The following is a 24,841-nucleotide window of genomic DNA, read 5'->3' on the forward strand; positions in this document are numbered from 1 at the left end:
TCTTTCTTTCTTTCTTTCTTTCTTTCTTTCTTTCTTTCTTTCTTTCTCTCTCTCTCTCTCTCTCTCTCTCTCTCTCTCTCTCTCTCTCTCTCTCTCTCTCTCTCTCTCTCTGTCTTTCTTTAAGAAATCGGGGTTAAGTAGCTTGCTCAAGGTTACACGGCCAGGTGTTTCTGTGTGGGTGCTAAATGTCTGAGCCTGGCATTCAATCTCCAGGTCATCCTGACACTGGAGCCGGTGCTCTTACTCGCTGTCCTACCTGGCCACCCCAAGTTCTATTCCTTTCAATTCAGACTAAGGGGACGTTAATTCTTCTGGCAGACTTGTCTCATTGTGGAACATGTTGAGTTTGAAATCAACTAAAAATCCCAAATGATTGTCACTCAAACTATATTGTCTATCTATTAATCCCCCCCATTTAGTATTTTTAAAGTTGAGACTTTGAATTAAAAATTATATATGTGTCATTACCAATTCAATTTTGTCTCATTTTAGCATGTTATTAAAAAATATCCAATTTTGCTATCCAATGTTAGTTAACACTCCCAACTATGGGACATTTGGGAATTGAATAATCATGTTTTCAATGTTGGGCATTGATAAATGATGTTGACAATCAATAGGCTAAAGTAATTACAGGAGGCCTACTGTAAAGATATGGTTTATCAAGCCTCTTTCCTCTACCTTGTAAGAAAAATGGTGTACAGGACTTTGTCAGTGTTTGCTCCTAAACTTTCAAGAAAGTTTAATAGATGCTAGAGCAGAATGAAGTCAGGCTATTAAACAGCCATATTTCCTTTCTCAGTGCTCAAAAGTCAGCTCTCCAACAAAATATTCTTGAAGATTGACAAAAAATAAAGCCAAGCTAATAGGTTTTCAATTTGAAGATTCCAATCACTTCCTTCCCCTTCATTTTTTGAAGAATATACATGTGTGCGTGAGAGAGAAACAGACATACAAAGTGAGAGAGAAAGAGAGAAAAAGAGAGTTTATCTTCCTTGTTACCACTTCAAATTGATAAGAAAGATACTGAACCAAATGTAATGACCAAGCTTAGTAGAAAAGACATGAGGGGAAAAAATTACTTCTTAGTTTCTGAAATTGGGTATGCAATATTTCATGTGCTGTTAGACTTTTGTTGACATATTTGGTAGTTTTGCTGATTATTTTTCATTTTTTTGTTAAAATGATAACTCTTGGGTGGAGAAAGATGAAGGGATATATTTAGAAATGAAATTTTAATTCATTCATTCTCCTAATTATCTATTATTAGATAAATAGGAAAACATCTGTGAGATTCTACTTCACAACTGTGACAAAATTAAAATAAAAGGAAAATGGGAAATATTGGAGGATCATCAGGAAATCAAGTACCTTAATGTCCCCTTGGTGATGCTGTGAATTGATACAGCCACCCTAGAAAGCAATTTGAAACTATACACAGAAAACTATGTCTTTTAACTCAGCAATTTTACCATTAGACCTATAACCTAAAAAGATGAAAGAAAGAGGAAAAGGACTCAATTGTACAAAAAAAATATGGCGGCTTTTTTGTGATAGCATCTAAGGGAGTATTCTTCACATGAGCAATAGCTGACATTTATGGTATATAACAAATTATTGTATGTGAATTTAATGTGTCATTATTATGCTGTAGTAAGTGATGAAAAAATAGTTTCACAGAAAACTAGGAAGAATTATATTGCAAAATGAGATAAACAAAACCCAGAAGTCAATTTATAAAATAACAACATTTACATGACACATACCTTTGAAAAATTAAGAACTCTAATACTCTAATTAATGCAAGAATTGAACATTATTCCAAAGCACTGGTGTTGAAGCTTACTACTTATCTATCTATCAGAGAGGTAATAGGTTCAGGATATAGAAGGAGGAATATGGTTAGGGGTCATTTACAAGATTAGAAATTTTAGTATTTGGAGCTGGCAAAATATAAGAACAAGAGAGAAACAATAAAGAAAAAAAGAGGTGAGCAAATTATAATAAAATTTCTTATTAGTGATTATAGTGATTCCTGAATAGGATTGTTAAGTAAGACACGCATTTCTTAGTATTTTATGGAATCTTTATAAAAAATTATTTTAGTTTTCAGCATTCACTTCCATAAGTTTTAAATTTTCTCCCCCTCCCTCCCCCAAACAGCATGCAATCTGATATGGGCTCTACACATACATTCCTATTAAACATTTTCACATTAATCATGTGCAACAACCTCTTAATTGGCTTCCCTGACTCCAGTCTCTTCCCTTTCCAAATAATCTATCACAATTACTAAATCAACAAGAGCTAGATGGTATAGAAGATAAAGTGCCTGGCCTAGAAGCAGGAAGACCTGAGTTCAGATCTAGGCCAAAATACCTACTAGCTGTGTAGGATTGTTTAATTACTGTCTGACTCAGTTTACTCAACTGTAAAGTGGAAATAGTAATTACAACCACCTTCTAAGGTTGTTGGGAAGATCAAGTGAGATAATATTTGTAAAGCACTTTGCAAAGTGCCTGGCATGTGGTAGGCACTTAAATGTTTTCTTCCTTCCATTTAAGTACTTATTATGTGCCAGGCACTTGGATACAATTAAAATAAACAGCTGCTATTTGCAAGGGACTTCTATTCTAACAAGAGAGACAAACGCATATAAAGATATGTGAAATAATGTGTATGTGTATGTAGACATGTGTGTACATGTTCATGTATGTATATAAAACACACATCATGTCAGCATAGTATACATATGATTATAATAACATATACATAGAGAGAGCATAAAAGAAAAATAAGTATAAAGTAGATAAACATAAGGTAGTTTGAGAAGGAGGGCACCAATAGTTGAAAAGATCAGTAAAGTTTTCATATAACAAGGTTTCTTCCCCTGGGACTCATGAACTTGATGTTTAAAATGTCTTGATAGCTACATTTCTTTTTTTGTTTGTTTGTTTGTTTTTTTAATGCTTTATTAACTTTTGATTTACATCATTCGTTTCCACCAGATTTTGAGTTACAAATTTTCTCCCCGTTTTTCCCCCACCCATCCCCCCAAAACAGCAGTCCCACAGGATATCCCCACCTCCAATCTGCTCTCTCCCATATTTTCTCCCATACCTGTTTCAACTTTTCCAGTGCATCTCTATGCCTCAGTGCCTGTATATCTTTTTTTTCTTAATAACATGTAAGATGGTATTAATAATAGTATATATATATACATATATATATATATATATATATACATATATATATATATATATATATATATATACATATATATATATATTTATATTTCTCACAGGAAAGTTCAATTCCAGATTCATTCCCTTCCCCCCCTGCCACCCACCCCCACTGGGGAGACAAGCAGTTCAGTATAGGTTGTACATGTGCGGCTAATGCAAAACAATAACATATTAGATGTATTGTAAAAGATTGACTATATTTCCCTCCCTCCTATCCCACATCCCACTTGTTCTATTCTCTACTTTGATCCTGTCCCTTTTCAAAAGTGGGTGCTTCCAAATTCCCTCCCCACCAGCCTGCCCTCCCTTCCATCACCTCTCCTCACATCCCCTTCCCTCCTATTCTCCTGGAGGGTGAGATCCCCTATTTAGTGTGTATTTCCCTCCCTCCTCAAGCCAGATTCAATAGGAATAAGGTTGACCCATTCCCTTTTGCCTTCCTATTCTTTCCCTCCATTGTAACCATTTTCCCTTGCCTCTTCTGTATGAGATAGTTTGCCCCACTCTGTCTCTCCTCATCTCCTCTCATTATATTCCTCTCACCTCTTAATTTCACCTTTTAAGTATCATCTCTTCCTTTTAAATTGGCCCCCATGCCCTCTATCTATGTATACCTGTAAACGTATATACACACATTCACATATGTATTCATATGCCCGCATACCCTCATATAAAGACATATATATATATATATATATATATATATATATTTAATCCCTTCAACTACTGAGAAAAGTTTCATAAGTTACAATTATTGTTTTTCCATGTAGGAATGTTAATAGTCCAACTTTGGCCAGGTGGCTCAGCAAGCAAGAGCACTGGCCCCAGTGCCGGGACGACCCGTATCAAATCCGGGCCAAGACACTCAGCACCACACCCAGAAACAACAACTGGTCATGCAACCCCGAGCAAGGCACTCAACCCCGATTGCTTTAAAAAAAATAGTTCAACTTTGATAAGTTCCTTATGATTTCTTTTCCCTGTTTACCTTCTCATGCTTCTCTTGCTTCTTGTATCTGAATGTCAAATTTTCTATTCAACTCTGGTTTTTTCAGCAAGAATGCTCGAAAGTCCTTTATTCCACTGAATGACCATATTTTCCCCTGAAACATGATACTCAGTTTTGCTGGGTAGGCGACTCTTGGTTTTAATCCCAGCTCACTTGACCTCCGGAATATCACATTCCAGGCCCTTCAATCCCTCAGTGTAGAAGCTGCCAGATCCTGGGTTATCCTGATTGTGTTTCCACAATATTCAAATTGTTTCTTCCTGGCTGCTTGTAATATTCTCTCCTTAATCTGGGAATGCCGGAACCTGGCTATAATATTCCTAGGAGTTTTCTTTTTGGGATCTTTTTTAGGAGGTGATCAGTGGATTCTTTCAACCTATATTTTGCCCTCTCATTCTAAAATATCAGGGCAGTTTTCTTTGAGAACTTTCTGGAGGATGCTTTCCAGGCTCTTACTTTGGTCATGGCTCTCAGGCAGTCCAATAATTTTTAAATTATCTCTCCTGGATCTATTTTCCAGGTCAGTGGTTTTTCCCAGGAGATATTTCACATTGCCTTCTATTCTTTCATTTGTTTGGATCTGTTTAACAGCATCTTGATTTCTCATAAAGTCATTAGCTTCCATTTGCTCCAATCTAATTCTGAAGCAATGATTCTCCTCAGTGAGCTTTTGAGATTCTTTTTCCATCTAGGAAATTCGACTTTTTAAGGCATTCTTCTCCTCATTGCCTTTTTGAGCCTCCTTTGCCATTTGAGTCAGTCTGTTTTTTAAGGTATTATTTTCTTCAGTCAGACTGTTGACTCTCATTTCATAATTTTCTTGCATTGTTCTCATTTCTCTTCCCAATATTTCCTCCACTTCTCTTATCTGCTTCTTAAGGTCCTCTATGGCCTGTAACCAGCTTGTATTTTCCTTTGAAGCTTTTGGTGCAGGAGTTCTGACTTCACTGATTTCCTCCTGTTCCATGCCTTGCTCCTTCTTATCCCCAAAATAGGAGTGTAATGTTGGAATCTTCTGTCTGCTTTGTTTCCTTTGCCTGCTCATTTTGCCACTCAATGATTTGACTTTTGGGCTTTTTGCCACAGTAGGGCTCTGCCACCAGAAAGGGGAGTTTTCATCCCAAACACTGGGGTTTTCTCAGTTGTTGGATGTATTAGATGGGTGCCCTCTCTGAGGTCTCCACATGCTCTGGCAAGCTGGACACACACCCCAGGACCTCCACCCTAGACTGCAATCCAGATCCAAGCAGGTTAAAGCAAGAGTGATTACCCCTCAGACTGGTGCTTGGTCCCCCTACACTCTGCAGGCCAGGAGCTGAAGCCGCCAGGTGGTGCTGGCTGGCTGTGCTGGCATCTCAGCGGTTTCTTGCCCCCGGGGGTAAAAGCCACGCACTCCCACTTACTGGGTCCCAAAGTCCGGACTGCACTGGCCTCTCACCTTGTCCTTTGCATCTATGTATTGATAAATCTGGAAAAGGCCACAGCTGCTGCTGATCTGGAGTCCCTCTGGCTGGCTGCTGGTCAGGCCCACCCTGGCGCTAAAACCTTGGTGTGGTGCTGGGCTCGGCTCCCAGAGCATTGAGCTGTCCGATTACTGCCGGCCTGCCACGCAGTCCTCAGGGGGAGGTTAGCTTCTCTGTGTCATTTTGTGGATTCTGCAGCTCCTTTATAAAAAATTATTGTTATTTTCAAATATAAAGAATCACAGCATAATGTAAAAAGGCCCAATGAGAAAGCAGAATGTTGGTGGTCCACCAAGTTTGGGGTTTACAAAGTGATGGCCTAAAGTAAAGAAAGATATTCATGGATAGAGTACAATGCAATGCTGAGATGAATTATAGTATCAAAATTATAAAAGAATAATGTAAGGCTAAAGCATGGATAAGTATTTGAGAAACATTCAGCAAATGTATTAATAGGTGTTCATGATGAATATTTTTTAAAAAAGATTTAGAAGGAATGAGTAAAGGAAGAGATGGAAGGATAAGAAATTTTTCTGAGCAAGTCTTTTCAGAATTCAGGCTTATGAAGGATGAACAGTTTCCTTTTTCTGAATAGTTAATATTAGCAGTAAGGAAAAGTGGATTTTAGTGGAATCACTCAGCATTTATTTTTTCTGCCTGGTTCTAGATGTCTCAAAAATTCAAAAACAATAAAATGTAATTTTGAGAGAATCATATATAAGTTTATAAACTTTAAGTAACTGTGATATGTAAATATTCTATCTTTAAAAATGCATATGCTAAGTGAATAACTAGTCATTTTATGAACAGATTAGTGATTGAATAACTTTAAGTAGGAACTTAAGATTGGGTATTTGAAATCCTATATTTCAAAAATCAATTGACATAAAATTTCAGGAAAAAGTCTTTGGCAAAAAATAAGGCATTTTTTCCTATTCATTTTCCTGATGGGAAGTTCAGTCATTGATACCTGGCTATACCTAAATTCACAACCCGATTTGACTATTTCAATTTTCCTGGGCAGTCAAGCCAGTAAAATGGGCAGTTAGTTTCTTGATGAGTTAAAGCAACTGTCACTCAAACAAATTTATGTGTACAGGCAAGAGCACAATGAATTTTTCCACTGGTCAATTCTGATTTGTTTAAGGGAAGTTTTATGGGAAACAAGAAGCACATTGGTTATCCTGTGTACATTTCAGATGGCACAAATATGAGTTTACACATGCTAAAGAGTTGAACAGAATTTTACATAATCACATTACCTTTTCACCTGAATAAAAGCCATTATGTTTTGGGTACATGAAAGTAAATCAAGTAATCAACTCAACCAGTGAATTCAAATATAGCAAAATTGAAATTATTTTTTTTAATGAATAATTTGCCAATTCAACCCAAAGAATCAAATTGATTGATCCAGGTAGACACAACCTGAAGGACAGATTCATTCCATTCCAGTTTTAGCATTGGAGATACTGTATTATTTATAAATTTTAATTTTATTTATATAGTCCTTAAATTCATTCAATGAACCCCAAATTAAGAAAAATCAAATACTGTTCACTGCAAATTTCTCTTTAACAATGACATTATATTAAAGTGAATAAATTCTCTCTTGAGTTTTACTTTGAAGACTTATGTCGCATAGTGAAAGAGTGGTTTAAAATCACTACCTTATCCTTTTACTTCCTCAGCCACTAAGCCTCTGCTATACATCTTTTTCTTCCAATACTGAAACTGTTCTCTGCTAGGTCAAGTATACACTCACATTTGCCAGATATACTGACGATTTTCTCTGTCTTCTTCTTTCTTCATCATTTTCGACAGTGCTTGTGCCTTATCCTTTTGATTCCATGAAACTATATAATGTGAAACTGTCCATTATGTTATGGATTCCTCTTATTTTCTTTCATTGGTTCTTACAAGCCTCCTTTTCTTGGATGTTTCTCTCCTTTTTCTATAATCTTTCCAATGACATAATCAGTTATCACCTGAGTGCAAATGACTCTGACATTCAAGCATATTTAAGTCATCTACACAGCAATTATTGTATTGATTCAACAAATATTTTACATGTTCTAGGTACTAAACTAAATGCTAAGGAAACAAGAAAAGTAAAAATAAAATATGATCTCTCCCCTCAAGCAGTTCATCTTATTGGGGACATGTTTTCATAACATGAAAATAACTGTACATACAAGATATATGCTGTGTATGGAGATGGTATTGCAGAGAGAAGGCACTAGCAGTTGGGAATGGTGAAAGAGAGACTTCATGTTGAGGGTGGGATTTAAACTGAGTCTTGAAGAAAATGAAGGAAATCTGGGTGGAAAAGTGAAAATGGATAGTTTTCAAGATCTAAATGTCCAGCCAGTGTAAAGGCACACAGCTTCAGTAAGTAGGCCAGTTTATCTGATAGAGTATGGGGAAAGGAGTAAAATGTAAGAATGGAAAGCTATGAAGTGGGCAGATCATTAAACTTGATCTTGGAGGTAATAGACAACCAATGGGTAACATATTCAAACCTGTGCTTTATGCAGGTCACTTTGGCAGTGAGAAGATTTCTAATTGGACTGGAGAGAGCTTTCAGGAATCAAGATATAATAAATATTGGAGTAACATTTAGAAAAGGGATAAAGGGAGCGCAATATCAGTGTGGGTCAGAGAAGAGAGGTGTAGCCTTTTGAATATGAAGTTCTGTATCTATAGAAAAAGTTAGACTCATACTTGAGCCCCATAGATTTTACCTAGAGCTTTGTGGATTCAATAAAATTCTTAGAGCAGTCCAATACTTCCCAGTTTACCAGGAAGACTTCAAAGGATTATGAAGCAACATCTTGGCACAGTATTATGATGGTATTCAATTGATAGATAATCTTCTTGGAACCAATTATGTTGTGGATTTAGGGACAGTATGAGAGATTTGGTGAGTTGCTAAGATGGCTCTTGCATTTTTTTAACATGCTTGACATGTTTACTACTGTTTGGGAGAAGAGGGTGATAGGCAAGGGTAGTGAAATTAGGCATACATTTTTAGAAATGATTGATGTTTTGTTTGATTTGCTTATCTTTAAATTTTTTAAGGGGACAGTTTTTGTGGGTGGAAGAATTATTTGGAAATGAGCATTACGCAAAACAAAAGAACATCAATAAAACATTTTATTTTTTTAAATTTTTTTAAAAGCAATTGGGGTGAAGTAACTTGCTCAAGGTTACACAGCCAGTTATTTCTGGGTGTGGTGCTGAGTATCTGAGCCCGGATTTGAACCAGGTCATCCCGACACTGGAGCCAGTGCTCTTACTCACTGAGCCACCTGGCCACCCCAATAAAACATTTTAAAAGAGAAAAAAATCCTGAAATGTTTAATCAGGAAAATAATGTTCTCAGGATAAGCACTTTTCAGATGAGAGAAAAGGACAACTATAATTAATATTTTAACAGATAACTTAAAGAATAGTCATAGTTCTTGGTAAAGGGGTGTATACCCCCAGCACCCCTATACTCCAAGGACAGACAATTTAAAAATGTATTTCATATAGATTATAACCCTTATCACTTAAATGACCAGTGGGGGAAAAATACATGGTGTTAGTCCATCAGGTTTTAATGATGAATCAAAAATATTTTCTGATATTTGAAAAAGGGGAAATTTCAGTCAAAAACAAAGAATTGAAGACAATTCTCCCTAAATAAACATTGATTGTGTGTATAATAAGCACACAGAACTGTCTTGGGGATTCATAGACAATGATGGAGAGAGGGAGTCCCTACTTTTAAAGTGATTATATGATCAGACATCATAGATTTAGAAAAATAAATATAGAGTTCACAGAGACCTTACAGATCTTCCATCTGCCCCACCTCCAATCATTTTATAGATGAGGAACTGATGTCTAGATAAATTAATGAATTATTTAAATTCCTGCAGGCAGTAGGAAGAGCTATGGTTAGAACAATGGTCCTCTTATTCCCAATTTGAACACAAATTTGAACAACTTTGAGATATTATCTTATAACAATAATATTTGCTAAAATGATAAATTCCTTTTAATTAGGGAATTGCTAAATGTATTGAGGTTTATGATGGTGATGGAAAACTGTTGTGCTCTAAGAAATTATGAGCTGGTTGAATTTAGAAAAACACAGAAAGAAATGAGCAGTACCAAGTGAATGTTGTGCATAGTAACAGAAATTTTGTCCTATGAACAGATAACTTTGAATGACTAATTAATCTTGAGTATCATAAATACTCAAACCAACTATAAAGGACCCATGAAGCAACATGCTATCCAGCTCCAGAGAAAGAACCAAGAAATAGATGTATATATAGTACACAGACACACACAGACACAAACACAGACAGACACAAACAAATCTACATATCTATCTATAATGTATATTTAATTGTAGCCTTCTCTAGAGTGCAGTGGTGGGAAGGGGAGGAGATAGGGAAAAATGTGCACAGCAGAGAACAAAAGAAAACTTAGAAGGAAGCACAGAGAAGCAGTGTAGATTTGAAAACATATGTAGTATTTATTACATCATTTCTTTTTTTTAATTAGTTTACTTACTTTTAGTTTATAACATTTATTTCTACAGTCCCTTGAGTTCCAAGCTTTCTCCCCCTACCTTTCCCTGTCCCCCCCATTGTTGGCATGAAATCTGATATAGGTTCTACAAATACCTTTGCATTAAACATTAGCCAAATTGTAAAGAAGAGTTAGAACCAATGGAGCCAACAATGAGAAAGAAGGAATGAAATAAAACAAAGCACAAAAGAGAGACAGCAAATAGTTTGCTTCAGTCTGCATTCAGACTGTAGTTCTTTCTCTGGATGTGGATATTCCTTTCCATCATGAGCCTTTTGGAGTTGTCTTCTAACCTTGTATTGGTGAGAGGAGCAGAGTCTATTGAAGCTACTGGTCACCCATATGATGCGTCTGTAAATTGTGTATAAAGTTCTGGTTCTGCTCTTCTCACTCAGCATCGGTTTATATAAGTCTCTCCAGGTTATTATGAAGTCCATCTGCTTCTCATTTCTTATTGCACAATAGTGTTACAATACATTCATATAGCACAACTTGTTCAACCATTCTCCATTTGATGGGCATCCCCTTGATTTCCAATATTTTGCCACCACAAAAACAGCTGGTATAAATATCCTTGTACATATGGGTCCTTTCCCACTTCTATGATTCTTTGGGATACAGCCCTAGAAGTGGTATTGCTGGGACAAAGGATATGTACTTTTTTATAGCCCTTTGGGAACAGTTCCAAATTGCTCTCCAGAATGGTTAGATAAGTTCACAACTTCACCAAAAATGGATTAGTGTTCCATTTTTTCCACTTCCTCTCCAGTATTCATGATTTTCCTCTTTTGTCATTTTACTCAATCTTACCAGTGAAATGTGGTACCTCAGAGTTGTTTTGATTTGCATTTCTCTAATCAGTAGTGATTTAGAACATCTTTTCATATGCTTGCAGATATCTTTAATTTCTTCCTCTGAAAACTGCATGTTCTTTACATTTGATCATTTATCAATTGGTGAATGACTTTTATCCTTACAAATTTGACTCAGTTCTCTGTATATTATAGAAATGAGAACTTTGCCAGTGACACTGATTGTAAATATTCTTTTGCAATTTTCCTCTTCCTCTCCCTTTTCCTTTTTTTTAAGTGAACTGCCTGAAATGGAAATTTGTGTTTATATATGGAATATTTTCTTTAGGTTGTACTATATACATGGAAATGTTATTTCATTTCTTTTTGTATTTAAGTAAAAATTGAATATATATATATATATATACATATATACATATATTTAAATCCAATGACTATCTATAGTGACTTTTTGCACACCAGAATTGCACAAAAAATCATCCTTGTTCTGTATCCAGACTCACTGAAAAAAGGAAGGTTCCTTTGAGAAATGTATAGAGTGCTCAGAAATCTATGATGGAGATCTTGGAAGGCAACAGAAGTAACAGCAACCATAAGTGAACAAAGTTGGACACCTCTGTCTTCAGCAAGTTTCTCTACTAATATAGATGTAGCTGGCAGCACAGTGGATAGATCACTGAGTCAGGAATATGTGAGTTCAAATCTGACCTCAGACATTTACTAGCTGTGTGATTTTAGGCAAGTCCTCTAACTACTATTTGTTTCAGTTCCTTATCTGTAAAATAAGGACACATTACAGAAGGAAATGGCAAACCCTGCAATATCTTTGTCAAGAAAACCTTATGGAATAAGGCCATGGGGTCACATATCATTGTATACAAATGACTCAAAAAAAATTCCTTAACAACTCATCTATGCAATGTTTGCCTCTGTTTCCTCAACTGGAAAATATAAATAATAATATGAAAATGTAAAGTAATAAGAGTACCTATCTCCCAGGGTTGTTGCAATGACTAAATGAGATAATATTTCCAAAAGAGCTTATCATGGTACATGGAACATAATAGGTACTATATAAATGCTTATTCTGTCTCCTCTCCACCCCTCTTTCTACAGAGGTATCATCGTGGAATCTGTTTACTGATGATTCAATACTCTATACATCAAATAAAAAGGGAACGTATCCTTAGTAAGTGGAGACTAGTACAGGATCCCAGGAAATCCTGGTGTAGAACAAATGACAATAACAACCCCACCTATAAGGAAAACAGGAGATGGAACCTAACTTTGTCATAATGGCCTAATTCAGGAGTTAAGCCCAGAGAGAGTAGTGAACAAGAAGACAAACTCAGATTTAAGGAATTATAATAAATCTTAAGATACATTTAAGATCTGATCAAGAAGGAAATAGTAATTGTATAACACCTGCAAGTATACATTGAAAGGGAAAATATATATATATATATATATATATTTTCATAAGAACTGCATACTTAGAAAAAAGAAAAACATAATAGAATAGAAGTAATTGAAAGCAATCACTTTACAAAACAGATAAAAATATAAGAAAGAGATCAAAAGACTGGAAAAATAGAAGATTGGAGGTATGTATTATCAAAATCAACAGACCAGAAAAAGTAGGCCAAAGAGAAACCATTTGTTAATTCATCTGGTTATCTGAAAACTGTTATTTGTTTTAAGCTACAAATATTCTAAATCTATTAGAACCATAAAATAAAGTAAAAGAGTAAAATATAAGCATTTTCTGAAAGAGTCTCTGAAAGGAAAAAACATTCTCTATAATGTCATATTCAAAATTTAAAGCTTCCAGGTCAATGAAAATTACTTTAAGCAGCCAAAAAAGACAGAGTTCAAGTGCCATGAAACATATAGTATTCCAAAAAACAAAAGTTTTAGGAATACTATGGAAAATAATACTTAATATATGAGCCTAATGCTACAATGTGAACTATGGCCTATTAATTCTACAGAGGACTTCTAAGCATTCCTAATAAGAAAAATAATAATGGCTGAGTAAGAGCTTTGAATTGCAAACATGAAACTATAAAAATACTTCTATTAGGTCATTTGAAAGCACTTTGATGATAATGAAAGACTAACATTCCCCTAAGCAGCGACCAAGGAAAGGAGGAAGAAAGAAATGAAGAAAAGGAAGAAAGGAAGGAAAGAAAGGAAGGAGGCAGGGAGGAAGGAAGGAGGAATTTTTTAAAAATTATAATAGAGCAGAGATAAGAAAGCAAATCAGATTCCCACATCTGATATGCTAAACATATATATATATATACATATATGTGTGTGTATACATACATACACACACACACACACATATATATATATATATATATATATATTTCTTAATTTTTGTTCCCTTGTCCATCATCTCTTTGTGATGAAAAGCTCATTTCATTAGGAGTCCTCTGGAATGATAGTTTCTTATTACATTGTTCAGAGTTTATAAGACTTTCAAAGCTATTTGATGCTCTTATAGTATGAATTATTCTTACTTCTCTGCTCACTTCACTCTGCATCATTTCATGGAAGTTTTTCCAGGTTTCTCTGAAATGTTCCCATTATCATTTCTTTCAGCACAATAGTACTGCATTCAATCCATAGCCCCCAGTCTGTTTTAAAGACAATGATTGTCTCTGGTCCTGTTGGGTAACCTATTGTAAGTTGGTGATATTTCTTTTGAGTATTGAATGTTATGTTTTATTAAGACCTCAGGAGCAGCAAAGTTTAGGGATGTACATTTAAATTTTGGGTATTTGAATTTATTGCACATTGTGTATTTAAGTCACATCTTATGGACCAAAGTCTAATGTAGGGTGAAATTTATTCATGATCATCCTGGCCATAATTTTGCATCTGGTTTGAATATGAGTAACGTTTCTTTAAGCTTTTCTCTTTTTTGGAGGTTCAGAAGACTGCTGTAAGATTGAAGTACAGTCACCTAGTTGGAAGTCTTGACAGGTTCTGTGGCAGAATTTCAGGCTCACCTTTGAACTGAGATTCCCATATTGTTCATTCTGTTGCAAATTTCAGACTAGATTTTGGACTACATGTGAGACCTTGCTGTACTTCTAAAGTCAGAGCTACAGAACTTCTACTCGCCTCTCTTGTTCTTCAACGCATAGTACACAGCCCTAGACCATGACTACTCCTTGTCACTTTTAGTCACAACACCCTCATCATTTAGTGCTAGTACTTGGATATGAATAACAGAGCTGCCAGTTGGAACATGTTCCCATGCACTGCACAACAGCTGGCTACTCAGAACTCAACTGCTTACCTCGTCTGCTAAAGGTCTTAATTTAGTTTCTATACTAGAAGTCTTCAAAAGACACTGTACTGACTACATTGTGGTCACTGTCTACAGATCTCTCTTGGCTATTTCTCTACATGGTCTGGGTTGTGATTTATTTCCTTTGGGTTTCCTGATCAGTCCTTGGTGTTTTGTGTCTTGTAGATTATTATGAAGTTGTTATGGGGGGAAGGGCTGGGCTGTACTGCCCACTCTGCCAACTTGGCTTGTTTCCTATTATATGTTTTCTTTTTATTTTAAATTGAATTGTAGGAATATGATTTATGATTCCATATGCAATTCTATTTTGCGGTTATACTTTGAAAATGGAAATGCTCATTTTTAATCTTGAGTTCAGAAATTTAAAAATATATATTTTGTGCTGTCTTTTGCTGCATATCAAATCTATCATATTACAACTCTATTGCTAAAGAAAACTTGATTTTTTATTGCAGAAAAAGGAACCATATTTTCTAACTGGCCTGTATATGTGTCTGCAATCATTTTCTATTGAAGTCACCAAGTACTAATTACTTGCAAGCTCATCAATTTCTCCATAAAGTTATCCTAACCCATATTCTTTATTACTCATGTTGACCCACAAACTGAAATTAATTCATATTGTCCTTTGAATTTATACTATTCATGAGTAATTCAAGGGAAGATACACAAGAATCTCATTTTATTACATTTCCTTTTATGTTTAGATGGACAATAAAATCAACTATGACAAACTTTTATTGATCCTTCTAAGAATAACCTCTGACCTCTCTTTCCACTTAGCCACAACATCATATCTTATGGTTTCATTAATAATGAAAATGTCAAACATGTACTTCTTTTCAGTTTTGTTTTGTAGGAATGCAGTGGTCATTGTAAAAGCACCTCATATTCAGGGTAGCAAGAGTCTTTGGTATGATTTTTATAATGTTCTACCCTTTTCACCCACATATACTGATACTAATATTGATACTATCAAAACAAAAGCTGAGTGGAGCTACATAAGACTCTATCATTTTTATTTTTTTTCATGTATTGCCATAACCAAAGAATTCATCACCTAGTGTCTGACCTACTGGAAATGATGCTCTACATATTTAATTTGGTTAGTCCTTAGCAGAGCCAATCTGCTTCTGTGAATGGAAATGACATTTTTCCAGCTCATTAGACATTGGCAACATTTATGTTCTCATACTATAACCTTGAGGTATCCATGGACACCTTCAAAACTCCATGAGTCATTAGGGATAAAACTTTTGTTGATTTCCTATACATGATAACTGCTTGGTCGTTGTTTGGGCTCTGCTAGCTTAGGGTGAGTATAAATAGCAATTGTTTCTGTTTTGGCCAGAAACTTTGAGGGTATTTCCCACTCAGATTGACTTTTGTTTGTCTGTGGTTTGTTTTTTTTTTGCTTTTTTTTGAGGGGCAATTGGGGTTAAGTGACTTGCCCAAGGTCACATGGCTAGTTTTTCTGCTAAGTGTCCAAGTCTGAATTTGAACTCAGGTCTTCCTGACTCCAGGGCCAATGCTCTATTCACTGTGCCACCTAGCTGCCCCTGTTTGTCTCAAAGAGGACATTCTTTGCTTCATTTCTTACCTAATCTTAATAACCTAATGGGTATTGCCTCAGTCCAACTGAGACTTAGGAAAGACCTTAGCTTAAAAAGACCAAGATCATCCTGGGCCTTCTTCAGTCTTCCTGATCTGTATCTTGCTACTGGACCCAGATGGCTCCTGAGGAGAGAATGAGACTGGTGACTGGGTGACAACCCTCCCTGACTTAAAATCCAATTCACTTGAAAGTCATGACATCACCTTCTTGATTTTATGGCATTCTTCAAGAATGAACGACAAACAATGAACTAACAATGAACTCCTTAATACATTTTTGTAGCATTCAATGTATGTTTTCCTCTATTTTTTTTAATATTAAAGTAGGACAGGGAGTTAATTTTTTTGTGCTTCTAAGCAATAACTTAGATTTTAATTTAACAGCTTTAAAAATAGAAATAATCAAGATACTTATTATGTATCAATATCACTATCTACATAACTCTGAAGATGTGTCTTGGTCCTATGATTCATTCACCTAAAGTACTGAGCCAGAAAGGAACATGAATCTTAAATTCACACATTGACCTTGGTATAAAATGCTTCACTGAACTGTGAGTATGCTCACCATAATCTTGACAGATAGGAGATATTCCACAATTCAGAAAGGACCTAGGTCTACATGATTCTCTTTATGCTGTGATTACCAACACTATGCTAAATGAAGTGACTGATTTTAATTTTTTTTACCGTCTATGATTATTAAATAATTTTCCCCTATGTTCATTCAGTAATTCTATATTTTACTTATACACAGTTATTTGGTGGGTTACTGAAAAGGATGATACAACTTATGATGAAAAGGCTTGAAATTATTCCTTGTCATTCCACTAAAATTCAGCTATCTTTACAGTGAAATATATCACAGAGGAAACATGGCAAAGTCTTTCTATTAGCAAGATTCTTCACTTTTTGAATCCTATACTTACATTTCTCAAAAACAGCTTTTAGTAAACCTCCTCAAATGGAAAAAAAAACATACTTATTTTAAGCATGTTCCAAGAGCTTCAAGAATTTATTATCTTTTAACTTGCATAATAGTTTCAGTCACAAACTTTGTGACCCTCAACAAGTTCCTTAACATCATTTGTCTCAGTTTCCTCATCTGTAAAATGAGCAGAAGAAGAAAATGACAAACCACTCCAGTATCTTTTGTCAAGAAAACCCCAGATGAGAATATGAAATGAAAACTGAGGCATAAAAAGTTGCCTCATCTAGATTCAGGTATCTAATACCAAGGCTAGGATTCAAGCTGAAATCTGGGTCTTCCCAAATACATTCAACTACACCAAGCCACCTCTTTCACCATGAAATGATTTTATATTAGTGTAAAACAAAATGAAAATAACAACATTCAGAGACATAGAATCGGAATAAAATTTAGGAATGTCCTTCAACGATATAAAGTAATAGTTGAAACTATCAAACAGTCATTCTCATTTGGTCACTTTTTAATTTCTGTGTGTGTGTGTGTGTGTGTTTTACATCTGTTTGGGACACTGGAAGTTTGGAAATTACCTCCATAGATGCAAATTTGAAATTTTTTCTGTAACTAATAATCTGATGATAGTCTAAGGCTTTGAAAAATAGTGATTTCTCCATTGCTTCACAGATAATAAGTATCAGAGGCAAGATTTGAATCAAGTTCTTCCTGTTTTTAAATATGATCAGCACAAATGAGGCCAATCTATTTGAATGGATAAACCAACTGAATCTGATAAAAATTCATTAAATTAATCTATTACTAGCAGCAATTATCCAAGAAAATGGTATCAAATTAGGCTTAATTTGAATATTGAAATGGTTTTTGTGCCAAAACATCAAATTCTGTTTAGCTAAAATATAGTGCAATAGCAATCACATTAATTAGAAAACAGTCAGTCTTTATGCTTAATAAAAATTAGGATGTCCACACTCAATTCAGGGAGATATGTGGTATTCAAATTATTCAAAGTAGTGCAATAAATGTTAGACTTAGAGTATATATTGTTCCAAAATATTCAAATTATTTTAAAAAAATATTGGTGTGATAATTATTTATTGAAATGAACAGATAGTCCAATTATAAAGCTGGAGTTCACTGTGAAAATATACATTTAAAAATAATTAACTTGGCTTAATCACCTTTAGCACTAGGATGGAAAGTCTCCAACTAATTAGGTTTGCTAACTAATTAGTGATTATGAGGAAATTTTGATTTTCATTAAACTCTAAATGGCAATATCTTTACATACACACACACACACACACACACACATCCTGACACAAATGACTGAGTTTAAAGTTAATTCACAAATAGCTGAGAATAAAGTTCATTACAGGGTCTTATTGGTAACTTTAAGGATTCTTTAAATCAGTTGCTTGTCAGGAGCCATTATATGCTTGGTCTGCTCAACAACTAATAGTTTAACATCAAATAGAAAATGTTATTTTGAAGGACAAACTCCTGAATTCATCAAAATAAGATGGTATTAAAAATAAAAAAAAATAACTAGAGTTGCAGTACTAAGAATTGAATATCATATTTATCATGTTAATATCATGTTAAATTCTGAAGTACAACAGCCAGAATGATAGAAAATCAAGTGAATTTGATTACTTTTATATTGTCTAATTTTGAAATCACGGCCCTTTTCTCTAAGTTTAAATTTATTTCATAAATACATATACACACATGCATATGTTTGTGTTTATGTGTGTATGCATGCATGCATATAGGTATTATATATGTATGTGTATCCCAACTAATGTGCCTTATTTTCATTTATTTGCAAACACTCCATTTTCCTCTTTAATTCTTGATACTTTTTTGTCTTTCCCTCCATTTAATACAGATGAATTTTCTTTTAAAAGAAAAACATTGTAAGTTATCCGTTGCCAAAAAAAGAATTCATCTAAATTCTGCTCTCTCTCTCTCTCTCTCTCTCTCTCATGTGCACACACACACACACACGTCTGCAAATAATTAATGTCATTCCTAAGGATTGAAAACTGTTTTGAAATATTTAAATATCGCTGAAGAATGAGTAAACGAGTAATCAACTGTATCTGATATAATGCACTTTGATTCCCAATGTCATGAATACTATCGTTTGTATTTATAACATTAAAAATGTTACCATCTGTCACGCAAACAGTAGGAGCCCAGCCTACAGTATCTGTAAAATGATTCATTTTTATTAAAATTTATTGTATGGTTAAATGTAATATGAAATGTTTTCTGGAAATGGACTAATTCTTCAGAGACCTTAGAGAATATAAAACTTGCTAAATAGGTCTTTTCTTTCTTCCTTTCTTTTGTTTTACTTTGTTAGGTTTTTTGTTTTGGTTTTGCTTCCCTTGTCTCTTTAAGTTTACATATGTGTGTGTGTGTGTGCGTGTGTGTATGCATACAATAGCAGGAAGGAAAAATGGAAAAAAAAACTTTTGGAGTTTTAGATAGGACTATGATATTGTCAGAAGCATATATGAAATTTAAGAGATCAGTTCCATATGTTGAATGTCTACTTCATATAAAACTGTATGTGAAACAGGGTAAAAGGAAAGAAAAGAAATAGAAACCAATTTCTTCTTTTAATTTGTTTTAATTTTTCTTGAATTATACATTTTACAATGTATGTTATACTCACATATGTATATATTTATACATATACACTTATATATACAGATTTTTTCATCATTTACACTGAATCATATACACACAAGGTATATAAATGTTTGCATATGGATGCATATACATATATGCATAGGTACACACATACATATATACGTACTTACCCCCCCCGCCCCCTCCCCCCACACACACACCCACAATGGCTGGTCAGGCCTGTCCTGGGGCTAAAGCCTTGGCGTGGAGCTGGGCTCGGCTCCCAGAGCACTGAGCTGGCCACTTGCTACTAGCCTGCCGGGCTGTCCTCACCAGGAGGTTAGCTTCTCTGTGTCATTGTGTGGGTTCTGCAGCTCCAAAGTTTGTTTAGAGTCCCCTTTTTACATGGATTGGGGAAGGTGGAAGCTGCAGCAGCAGGGAGGTCCTGCTTCTATTCCACCATCTTGACTCTGCCCCCCCCCCCCAATTTTTATTTTAATTTGTTATTTTTATTGTTCTTTTTTTTTAGTTGTATCCCTAATTCATTGATATGCTTTTTCTCTATTTTAGAGATATAAGCAATTAGAGACACACATTTTCCCCTCAGTTCCACTTTGGATGCATCCAAATAAATTTTGGTATGTGGTCTCATTTTTGTCATCTTCTTTAATGAAATTATCTGTTGCTTCTATGATTTGTCCTTCATCTACTTTTAAAATACTAGCTTATGGGGGGCAGGGGCTGTTGTAGCCAAGATGGCAGAGTGAAAGCAGGAAGTTTCCTGAACTCCTCCAAGAATTCTGTCAGTAACCTCTAAAAAGTGAATCTGAAAGGACTTTAGAGTGACAGAATCCATTGGGTGATTGAGTGTGGCATATTCCCAGCCCAGGAAAGTACACACATAAGACTGTGCAGGGGGAGGGCAGAGTGCATAGGGGCTGCACCAGCATAGACCAGAGACCAGACCACAGTGGAGCCAGAGAAAGCCTTGGGAAGCAAGTCTACCCACCACAATGGCAATTCACAGATTTCTCACATCAGGAGACAGGATCAGTCAGAGTTAGTTAAGAGACAAATGTAGAGCCTGCAGCAGTGACAGCAGCTTCTCCTGGTACTATCAACCCACAGCCTGGATGTTTAAAAATCATTTACCTGAACTTCTGAGAGCAACATGGTGGATTAAACCCTAGCTGCTCTAATACCCCACTCTGTCTCTGAAAACAAAGAGAGTATTGCCCCAGTATAAAATCCTGAAATAGTGGAACCAACACCAGGCCTGGGAGTCCTAGAGGAAGGGTGTGACTGAGGCTTGCCACACCTGAAGTAAAGGGTGGGAGGTGTCCAAACAAGGCCCATCTCAGCTGACCAATAGGAGATCCCAAAAAACACAGGGGAGTGGAGTCAGCAAGCACTAACAGCAGAAGTCCAGGTGTGCCTTAGCACAATCAAGGAAATCTGCAGACAGGAGCATGACTTGGGCACCAGTTGCTGAGCTTGTCTGAGGTCTAGCCCAGGGGCATAGAGGCAGAAACCTGAAGTAACAGACCACCCTTCTTCCACAACTTACTCTGTGAGGCTCAGGGTAACCCAGGGGAAACACTGAAAGTCCTGGCTGTGGCCTCAATCTAGAAATCCAGAGGCTACAGAACACAAAGTCAACAACCAGATCCATAGCTCCCAGCTTGAGGAACATGGGTCAGAGTCTCTGTACCCCAGAAGCAGAAATCCACTTTAAAAGCCAGGGAATTGGCAATCACAGTGGGTTGGAAGCAAAATGGAAAATCAAAAGTAAAGATGATTGAATAGTATTATTGCAAGCAGGGAGAACCAAGTTCACAAGGGGACACCATTGAATATATATCCATACCTGAGACCACAGAAGGAAATGTGAACTGGTCTTAAGCCCAGAAAGCATTCTTGGAAGAACTCAGGAAAGATTTTAAAGGCCAAATTAGAGAGGTAGAAGATAAATTGACCAATTCTTTCAAAATTACAATGGCCAATTTAGAAAAAAAATCTCATTGAAAAAAACAAATCCTTAAAAAATAAAATTTGTGAATTGGGAAGGAAGGTTCAGAATATAACTGGAGAAAATACCTCCCCCAAAATGAAATCTGAACATATGGAAAAGGAGCTTTAAAAACTAACTGAAGAAAATAATTTGCCAAAAATTAGAATCAGTCAAATCAAAGCTAAAATCTCTATGAGGCATCAAGTATCAGTCAAACAAAATCTAAAGATTGAAAAATTAGAATAGAATGTAAAATATCTCATTGGAAAATCAACTGAACTGGAGAACAGAGTGAGGAGATATAATCTAAAATTTTTTTGTCTACCAGAAACCCATGAAGAAAAAAAAAAGTCTGGACAACATCCTCCAAGCAATTATCAAAGAAAACTGCCCTGAGTTCCTAGAATCAGAGGGTAAAATAGTGACGAAAAGAATTCACTGGACACCTGTTGAAAGAGATTGCAACTTGAAAACTCCAAGAAATAGTGTAGCCAAATTCCAAAATAATGAGGTCAAGGAGAAAATAATTCAAGCAGCCAGAAAGAAACAATTCAAATATCATGGAGTTACAGTTAGGATCTCACAGGACCTAGCAGCTTCTACATTAAAAGATCAGAGGGAATGGAAAATGATATTTCATAAGGCAAAGGAGCTTAGACTGCAACCAAAGATCAACTATCCATCAAAACTGAACATAATCTTTCAGGCAAGGAGATTGTTATTCAGTGAAATAAGGGACTTACAGACCTTCCTGATGAAAAAGCCAGAGCTCAGTGGAAAATTTGATCTCCAAATATAAGACCAAGAGAGACATAAAAAGGAAAACAAGGAAACACACACACACACACACAAACACAAACAAACACATGCAACTTGTGATTCAATAAGAACAAACTGTTTATGTCCCTATGTGGGAAGCTGATACCTGTCAACATTGAGAACTGTATTATTATTAAGACATTTAAAAGTAATATACATAGATAGAGGATGTGGGTATAAATTAAGTAATCTCATGATAAAAATAAAACCAAAGGGATTGAAATGAGAGCAAATGAAAGGAGGAGGTAGAAAGGGGTAAATTATGCCCCACAAAGAGGCATAAAAATATATTGTAGTAGAGGGAAAGTAGGGAGGGAGATGAACATAATATAAACTTCACTCTCATTGGTTTGGGTTCAAGGAGGGAATAAAACAATCAGTTAAATACAGTATTCTAACATGAAGGGTCAGAGAAACTCATTATACTCTAGGGAAAGAAGGGAGGGAGAGGAGCACTGTATATTTAGTCTCATCAGATTGGTCTCAAGGAAGGAATAACATACTTTGTCAAGTATAAAAATCTATCCTGCCTTACTGGCAGTAGAAGGGGAAAGGGAGAAAAAGGGGGGAATAGTTAGAAGGGAGGGAAGAAGTAGAAAGAGGAAAGCATAGGTAAAGGGAGGGGAGTCCATAGGGAGGGAATAATGAGTAAGGTGGTGGTCAAAAGGAAAATTCTTAAGGAAGGGAAGGGAGAAGGGAGAAATAAAAGTATAAACAAGGGAAGGAATAGGATGGACCAAGAGACACAGACATAAATCAAAACTGTGAAGGTGAATGGGAAGGACTTTCATGTAAAACAGAGGCAGATAGCAGAATGGATTAAAAACCATAATCCTACAATATGCTGTGAAATACATTTTAAAAAGGGATAAGCACAGGGTGAAGGCAAAAGGCTAGTGTAGAATACATAATGGTTCAGCTGAAGTAAAAAAATTAAAGAAGGGGTAGCAATGCTTATCTCAGATGAAGCAAAGCAAAAAATAGATCTAATTAAAAGAAATAAGAAAGAAAACTATATCCTGCTAAAAGGAACCACTGAAAATGAAGCAATATCATTACTAAAGATATATGCACCAAGTGGTATAGCATCCAAATTCCTAGAGGAGAAGTTAAGGGAGTTAGAGGAAGAAATAGCAAAACTATACTAGTGGAGGACCTCAATCTCCCCCTCTTTGAACTTGATAAATCTAACCTTAAAATAAACAAGAAAGAAGTTAATGAGGTGAATAGAATTTTAGACAAAGTATATATGATAGACCTCTAGAGAAAACTAAATGGGGATCAAAAGGAATATACCTTCTTCTCAGTAGTATATGGCACATACACAAAATTGACCATGTACTAGGGCATAAAAACCTCACAATTCAGTGCAGAGAGGCAGAAATAGTAAATGCATCCTTCTCAGATCATGCTACAAATAAATTATAGGTAATGAAATGGCATGGAAAGATAAACTAAAAAGTAAATGGAAACTAAATAATTTAATCCTAAAGAATGAGTGGGTCAAACAAGAAATTATAGACACCATAAGTAACTTCATTCAAGAGAATGATAATAATGACACAACATACCAAAATTTGTGAGATGTAGAAAAGCAGTTTTTAGGGGAAGTTTTATTTCTCTGAAAGAATCTTATATGTTTTCATGAATAAAATAAAACAAATGGAGGTCAATGAATTGGGCATGTGACTGAAAAAGCTAGAAAAGAACAAATTGTGCATCCTGAATTAAATACTAAATTAGAAATAATGAAAACCAAATGAGAGATAAAAAATGAAATTAAGAAAACTATTGAATTAAAAAATAAAACTGAGCTGATTTCATGGAAAAAAAAAATAAAATTGAGAGACCTTTAGTCAATGTGATAAAAAAAGAAAGAAAACCAAATTACAAATATCAAAAATGAAAAGGGTGAAGCTACCTTGAATGAAGAGGAAATTAAAACAATGATTTGGAATTATTTTGGCCAATTATATGCCCATAAATCTGGCAATCAGTAAAATGGATGAACATTTATAAAAATGTAAATTGCCCAGATTCGCTGAAGAGGAAGTAAAATACTTAAATAACCTCAACTCAGAAAAAGAAATTGAACAAGCCATCAATGAACTCTCTAGGAAAAAATCTCCAGAGATATATGGATTTGTGAGTGAATTCTACCAAATTCTTAAAGAACAACTGATCCCAATAATTTACAAAATATTTTGGACAATTAGAGAAGGAATCCTACCAAATACTTTTTAATAACACAAATGTGGTACCAATACCTAAATTGGGAAGAGACAAAATGGTGAAAGAAAATTATAGACCAATATCCCTCATGAATATAGATGCAAACATTTTAAATAAAATACTAGCAAAAAGACTACAGCA

This window comes from Petaurus breviceps, unplaced genomic scaffold, assembly GCF_028583685.1.
Source record: "Petaurus breviceps papuanus isolate PSGF00001 unplaced genomic scaffold, PetGlider_PUasm1.0 40, whole genome shotgun sequence".
NCBI lineage: Eukaryota > Metazoa > Chordata > Mammalia > Diprotodontia > Petauridae > Petaurus > Petaurus breviceps.